Raw genomic sequence first — 6547 nt, forward strand, 5'->3', positions numbered from 1 at the left:
GAGTCCTAGTTTATTTCTCTGTTAAATTCAGATGTTTAAAAGTTTTCTTTAGTGCCAAGTCAAAGTGGTAATTTTTCATAAATTTTGAGGGAGAAATTGAAAAAGAAATCAGTCTATTTCTAGGTTTCTAAGGCAAAACATCTTGCTTTTCTGACAGCCATACTTCCGACTGTGAAGTCTGGTCTGCTTTGGTGTTTGCCTATGTTCTTCCTAAGCCTATTGAGAATCTGCCTTTCCTGATTAAGCATGTTACGTTTATAGGAAGTGTTCCCCGGAGTCCTTTCATTTGTAGTTATCATTATATTTCATTTGCTTCTTTACTTTGGCAACATAGTTCATCTCAGTTTTGAATGAGATTAATAATAATTTTTAAAATTAAGGTTTAAAGACATTGGCAAGAAAAATTGGGATTAACTCATTCCCTTAAAGCAGCTTGCTGTTTATCAAATATATAAATAAAGTGCCTGGTTATGGGAAACTCTTCCATGTTCAGTGTTCAGGGGCTTAACTGAGAACTGGCATCTTATATTATAAGGCCTACATCAGGGCCTTTAGTGCATTCAAATATCAGAGGTGCTATCACAGTTCTCTTCTACAACCTTTAGGTTATAAATATCAAGGCTAATACTGTTGCTCGCACTAAAAACTTTGAGGAAAATAATAATAATAAAAATCTACTTCCAACCCAGAATCTTCTCCACAAAGGTATTAGAGAGAGAAAACACTTTTATTACTAACTATGTGTTAAAAGAGAACGTGATGCACATCACAGGCAATCTGCCAAGAGATGCAAAAACAAACAAACAAACAAAACCTCACCCATTTATATATCCAAGGAGACATAACCTATTACATATATGCTTTCAAAATAAATTTTTCAACTAAGAGGAACTGACAGCACCATTTGTCCCACATACTTTATCCTAAGTTTACCTAGTAATTGTGTGACCATCTGTGTTAGCTAGCTAGCTAATTGGCTTAATCCACAGGAGAAACAAGCTACTTGTATCTTTATGACAGGGGGTAGTTTTGCAAGTTGGAGTAAGTTGCCATGAAAGTTAGGCTCCTACCCTCTCACAGAAACCCAGAGTCCAAGTTGTTCTCTCTCTTAATATTTACATTGCAAAGAAATGATGCCAGGTGCTTGAGAAAGTCATCTGATTATGAAGTTGACAAAATGCCAGCTGACATAGGCCTATTTAGTCTTCAAAAAGACTTGTATACATCTCAAAGAAAAAGTACTTTCAATTATAGTACAAGTTTTTAAAGTAAAAGCTATGAGAAAATGGAGGGAAAATAAATCTCTTCCCTCATTTTCAGAAGGAGAATTAATCCGTATTTTAAATTTATATTTGTCCTTAAAGTATTTACTCATTCACCCATTTATATATACATTCTAATACGTAAAATAATATTTATTTTTAAATAATTAAAAAAAATTAATTAAATAAAAATTAAAAGTAAATTATGAACATACTTTATTCTTGGCATTCTTTCAAGTCCAGAAAATAAACTGTGAATCTGTTTTACATAAAGTTAGCAGAGCAGCAATGATTAAAATAAAAACAAGACCTTAACCTAACATTGGCTTTTCTGATAATGCTTTTTATGATTTTTAGTTTCCCTTTGATTCAGTCAGGTTCAACCAAAACAATGAAATGAAATGACATGAAATGACTCATACTGAAGTTTAAAAAAAAAAATAAAAGGAATATAAATATACCAGGAAATAATGATATGTGAAACTGGAACTAGGCACTTTTAGAAATTAAAAACTAAATGAAGAAAAATTTAACAAACTCAAAAGTAGCAATTGCTGTAGCTCTATGAAGCTAAGCTAGCAGAGATATGTAGAACATGACTATCTAATTAACACAACATTAGCAGGTGCCTTTCTTTAAACATGCTATTATATTTTGCTGAACATACTAAACCTTACTACTGAGACTCCTCTGTACAGGTTGAATTATCTTGAAATCTATTACCACGTTGTATTTGTAATGCCATTGTTGAATGTATCTCAATACCCACATGATTAGATATAAAATAAATGGTATTTCTCAGCAAAAAGAATCCAGCATAACATTTATAAAGCATTGGTGTGCAAATATATTGTAAGCATGTATAGTATCTATCTATATCATGTGTGCTTTTGTGTACTGAACAGTTAACATATCTTACTATCTTGTTCGAAACATATTGACCACTAACATAAAAATACATAGTAATAGGAAAGTCTTTTGAAATGTTGCTTTAAGAGTCTGAGTGTAGAGGGATCGAGATGGTAGTCTAGGTAAAAGTGGAGTTTGCATCCTCCCAGGACAGCATTATAATTAAAATGCAATTATAAGACAATCAATATAGAGAACTGTCTGAAATCTAGCTGATCATAACATATATCTGATACTACAGAAAAAAAGCCATATCAAGACCAGTAAGAGAGGTGGAGACACAAAATGGGCTAGTCCTGCACCTATACATGGAGGTTGAGCCATGGAAGTAGACCACAGCTGCAGAGCACCCCTTGAATGAATGAGGAGCCATAGCCGTAAACAAGGGCTTCCCAGTCCAGGGTTCCAGTCCTGGGAAGAAGAATTCTCACAAAATCTAACTAAAAATCAGTAGGGATTCCGGCCATCTGGGCGAGACAGAAGAAATCTGAAAATTCAGACGTCCCCATTAAAGAACCCCGCGCGCAGACTCACTAGCTCACAGACACTCACCTTGGGTGCCAACAGAGCATCAGCAGCTCAGGAAGTGCAAAAGACACATGGGGAAAGATTCAGCTGTATGGCACCAGGGTGAATGGTGGAAGGACAGCTGCCATTGTTCCTTTGCTGAGACCCTCTCTGGGGCAGTCTATAGATGGCGCCATCTTGCCTATATTAAATCCTCTCCCCTGCATGGCCAATTCTGAAGCTGCATTGGCCTGATAAGATCAGTCTATCCCACTCTATGTTTCCCTGAGACCCACCCCATCCAACCCACAAATTGCCCTAGGTGGGCCTTTTGCCAGACAGATGGCCACACCCTTCCCAACCCTGGGCCACACTTTGGCTGCAGGCAATGGTCCTCAACTCACATGGCCCATGCACCGCCCACACATTTTACAAGAGACATTTGGTGGTGGGCCACTGGCACCAGCACAAGCCGCAGTGTGCCTTGGGTGGATCACAGGGGTCTGCAGGTCCAACGCAAATGTCATCTGGTCTCGCTGTGGTCTGTGACTTTTGCGGGACCCCACAGGCTCAGCACTGGCAATAATTCTGATTCTGCATTGGCCTGACAAGAATGGCTCACTCCACCCCATATCTTCCTGAGAACCCCACACCACCCAACACACAAATTACTCATAGCACAACTGTTACCAAGCAGCCAGCTCCACCCTATGCTTTCCCTGGGCCACAAATTAGACAGCAAACAAAAGCCCTCAGCTTGTATGGCCTGTGTGCAACCCATGCATCCTGGAAGAGACTTTCAGTGGCAGGCCGCAAACTCTTACCTGAGCTATGGTATTTCTTGAACAGATCTGCAGGCCTGAGGCAGACAGCAGCCGGCCTTGATGAAATCTGCAACTTTAACAGGAAGTCACATATTTAGCACTGGTACAAAAACTGACTCTGCATTGGCCAGGGGGAGATCTGCTTGCTTTACCCTGGTGACTCTCTGGATCCTTGCACCACCCAACTCACATATAATCCCAAACTCTTCCAGCTGCAGAGTCTTATGGGCAGCTGGCAGGCAGCCTCAAGCCTTGAGGTATACCGGTCCTTTTGTTGAGATGCTCTAGGCTTGATAATAGGGGTAAATGGATCTCAGCTAGCAGTGTTGTCTCTCCCACTTGCCTCTAGATCCAGCAATAGGTAGCAACCAACTGTGGATTGCTTTGTATCTCCCATTAGGTAACCCTGACCAATCAAAAGCAGTGGCTGATCTTGGCCTTCTCAAGAGCCCCACCAAAGGGCCATAGAACCAACACACTGGAGGCTGGTGTCATACCACAACAGAGAACCACCTAATTCCATAAATGACACACACAAAGGGTTGTCTCAACAGGTAAAGAAACCAGGTGGGGCAAATCACACTCTAAGGGATTAGCCCACAGCAACTCATGCCCAGTGGGCATGGCCAGTCTCCACAACCAGTCTGCCTGAAAGTCAATCCTATCCACTGACATGCTAATAGCAATCAACATTTAACTACAATAGAAGATGCACAACCCACATAAAGAAGATGCCCAGAGCCCCTAGCAGAGTTTATTAGGGAGACTGCACCACTGGGCCACACACTTACTTCATTAGGCCATCTGGCCAAGGCTAGGATATGTAACAAATCATCCTAATACATAGAAACGAGAGGCAACTAAAATGAGAAAACAAAGAAGCATGCCACAAATAAAACAATGGGGGAAAACTCCAGAAAAAAAAAAATGAAACAAAATGGAGGCAGGAAACCCACCAGAGACAGAGTTCAAAACACTGATTATAAGGATGCTCAATGAACTTAGGGGAAGAAGAGATGATCTCAGTGAAGACTTCAACCGAGATATAGTAAGTATAAAAAAGGACATAGAAATCATAAAAAATCCAGAAATGAAGACCATAATGACTGAAATGAAGAACATACTAAAAGGAATCAACAATAAATTAGATGAAGCAGAGGATTAAATCAGTGAATTGGAAGACAAGGTAGCAGAAAACAACCGATCATAACAGTAAAAAGAAAAAAGAATTGAAAAAATGAGAAAAGTTTAGGAGTACCAGAAGGACAAGAAAGGAAGCAAAGGACTGAGAACCTATTTCAAGAAATAATAACAGAAAACTTCCCTAATCTGGCAAAAGAAATAAACATACAAGTTCAGGAAGCACAAAGAGTTTCAAACAAGAGGAACCCAAATAGACCTATAGCAAGACACATCGTAATTAAAATGCCAAAGTTTAAAGTCAAAGAGAGAATCTTACAAGCAGCAAGAGAAAAGCAGCTAGTTACTTACAAGGGTACTTCCATAAGAACATTAGCTGATTTTTCTCAGGCCAGAAGAGACCGGCAAGAAATATGCAAAGTGATGATAAATAAGAGCCTACAACCAAGACTACTCTACCCAGCAAGGCTTTCAATTAAAATTGAAAGTGAAATAAAGAGCTCTACAGACAGAAAAAAGTTAAAAGAATTCATAACCAACAAGCTGGTTTTACAAGAAATGTTAAGGAAACATCTGTGAAAAGTGAGGAAAAAAGAAACCCATAAATATAAGTAATAAAATGGCAATAACTATGTACCTATCAATACTTTAAATGTAAATGGATTAAATGCTTCAATCAAAAGACAGGGTAGCTGAATGGATAAGAAAACAAGACCCATATATATGCAGTCTACAAATGACACACACAAACTGAGAGTGAAGGAATGGAAAAAGATATTTCATGTAAATGGAAATTTTTTAAAAAGCTAGGGTAGCAATATTTATACCAGATAAAATAGATTTTAAAATAAAGGCTATAATAACAGACAGAGAAGGGAATTACATAATGATAAAGGGATCAATCCAACAAGAGGACATAACCCTAGTAAACATATATGCACCCAACATAGGAGCACATACATAAATAAAGCAATTATTGACTGACATAAAATGAGAGATCAACAATAATACACTCATAGTAGGAGACTCTAACACCCCATTGAAACCAATGGACAGATCTTCCAGATAGAATCAACAAGGAAACAACAGCCTTAACTAACACACTAGACCTGATGGATTTAATTGATATTTTTAGAGCATTTCATCTCAAAGAAGCAGAATATGCATTCATCTCAAGTGCACATGGATCATTTCCAAGATAGACCAAATGTTAGGCCACAAAACAAATCTCAATAAATTTAAAAAGATTAAAATCATATCAAGCATCTTCCCTAACCACAATAGTATGAAACTAGACATCAACTACAAGAAAAAAAAAACTGGAAAATACAAACACATGGAGCATGCTTCTAAACAATGAATGGGTAAACAGGAGATAAAAAAAAAAAAAAGAAAGAAAGAAAACAAAGATACCTAGAGATAAATGAAAAGGAAAACTTGAAATTTGTTGGATACACAGAAAGCAGCACTAAGAGAGAAATTCATAGCAATACAGGCCTACCTCAAGAAACAAACAAACAAAAAAAACCCTCAAATAATCAATCCAACTTTACACTTAAAAGAACTAGAAAAAGAACAGCAAACAAAACCCAAAGTGAGTAAAAGGAAGGAAATAATAAAGATCAGAGCAGAAATAAACAAAAGAGTCTAATAAAACAATACAAAAGATCAATGATATCAAGAGCTAGTTCTTTGAAAGGATAAACAAAATTGATAAACCTTTAACCAGACTCATCAAGAAAAAAAGAGAGAAAACCCATATAAATAAAATCAGAAATGAAAGAGAAGTAACTACTGACCCCACAGAAAATCAAAGAATTAAAAAGAAAATACTAAGAGTAATTATATGCTAAAAAATTGGACAATCTGGAAGACATAGATACATTCCTAGAAACATAATCTCCT

This window comes from Rousettus aegyptiacus, unplaced genomic scaffold (genome assembly GCF_014176215.1).
Source record: "Rousettus aegyptiacus isolate mRouAeg1 unplaced genomic scaffold, mRouAeg1.p scaffold_m13_p_2, whole genome shotgun sequence".
NCBI lineage: Eukaryota > Metazoa > Chordata > Mammalia > Chiroptera > Pteropodidae > Rousettus > Rousettus aegyptiacus.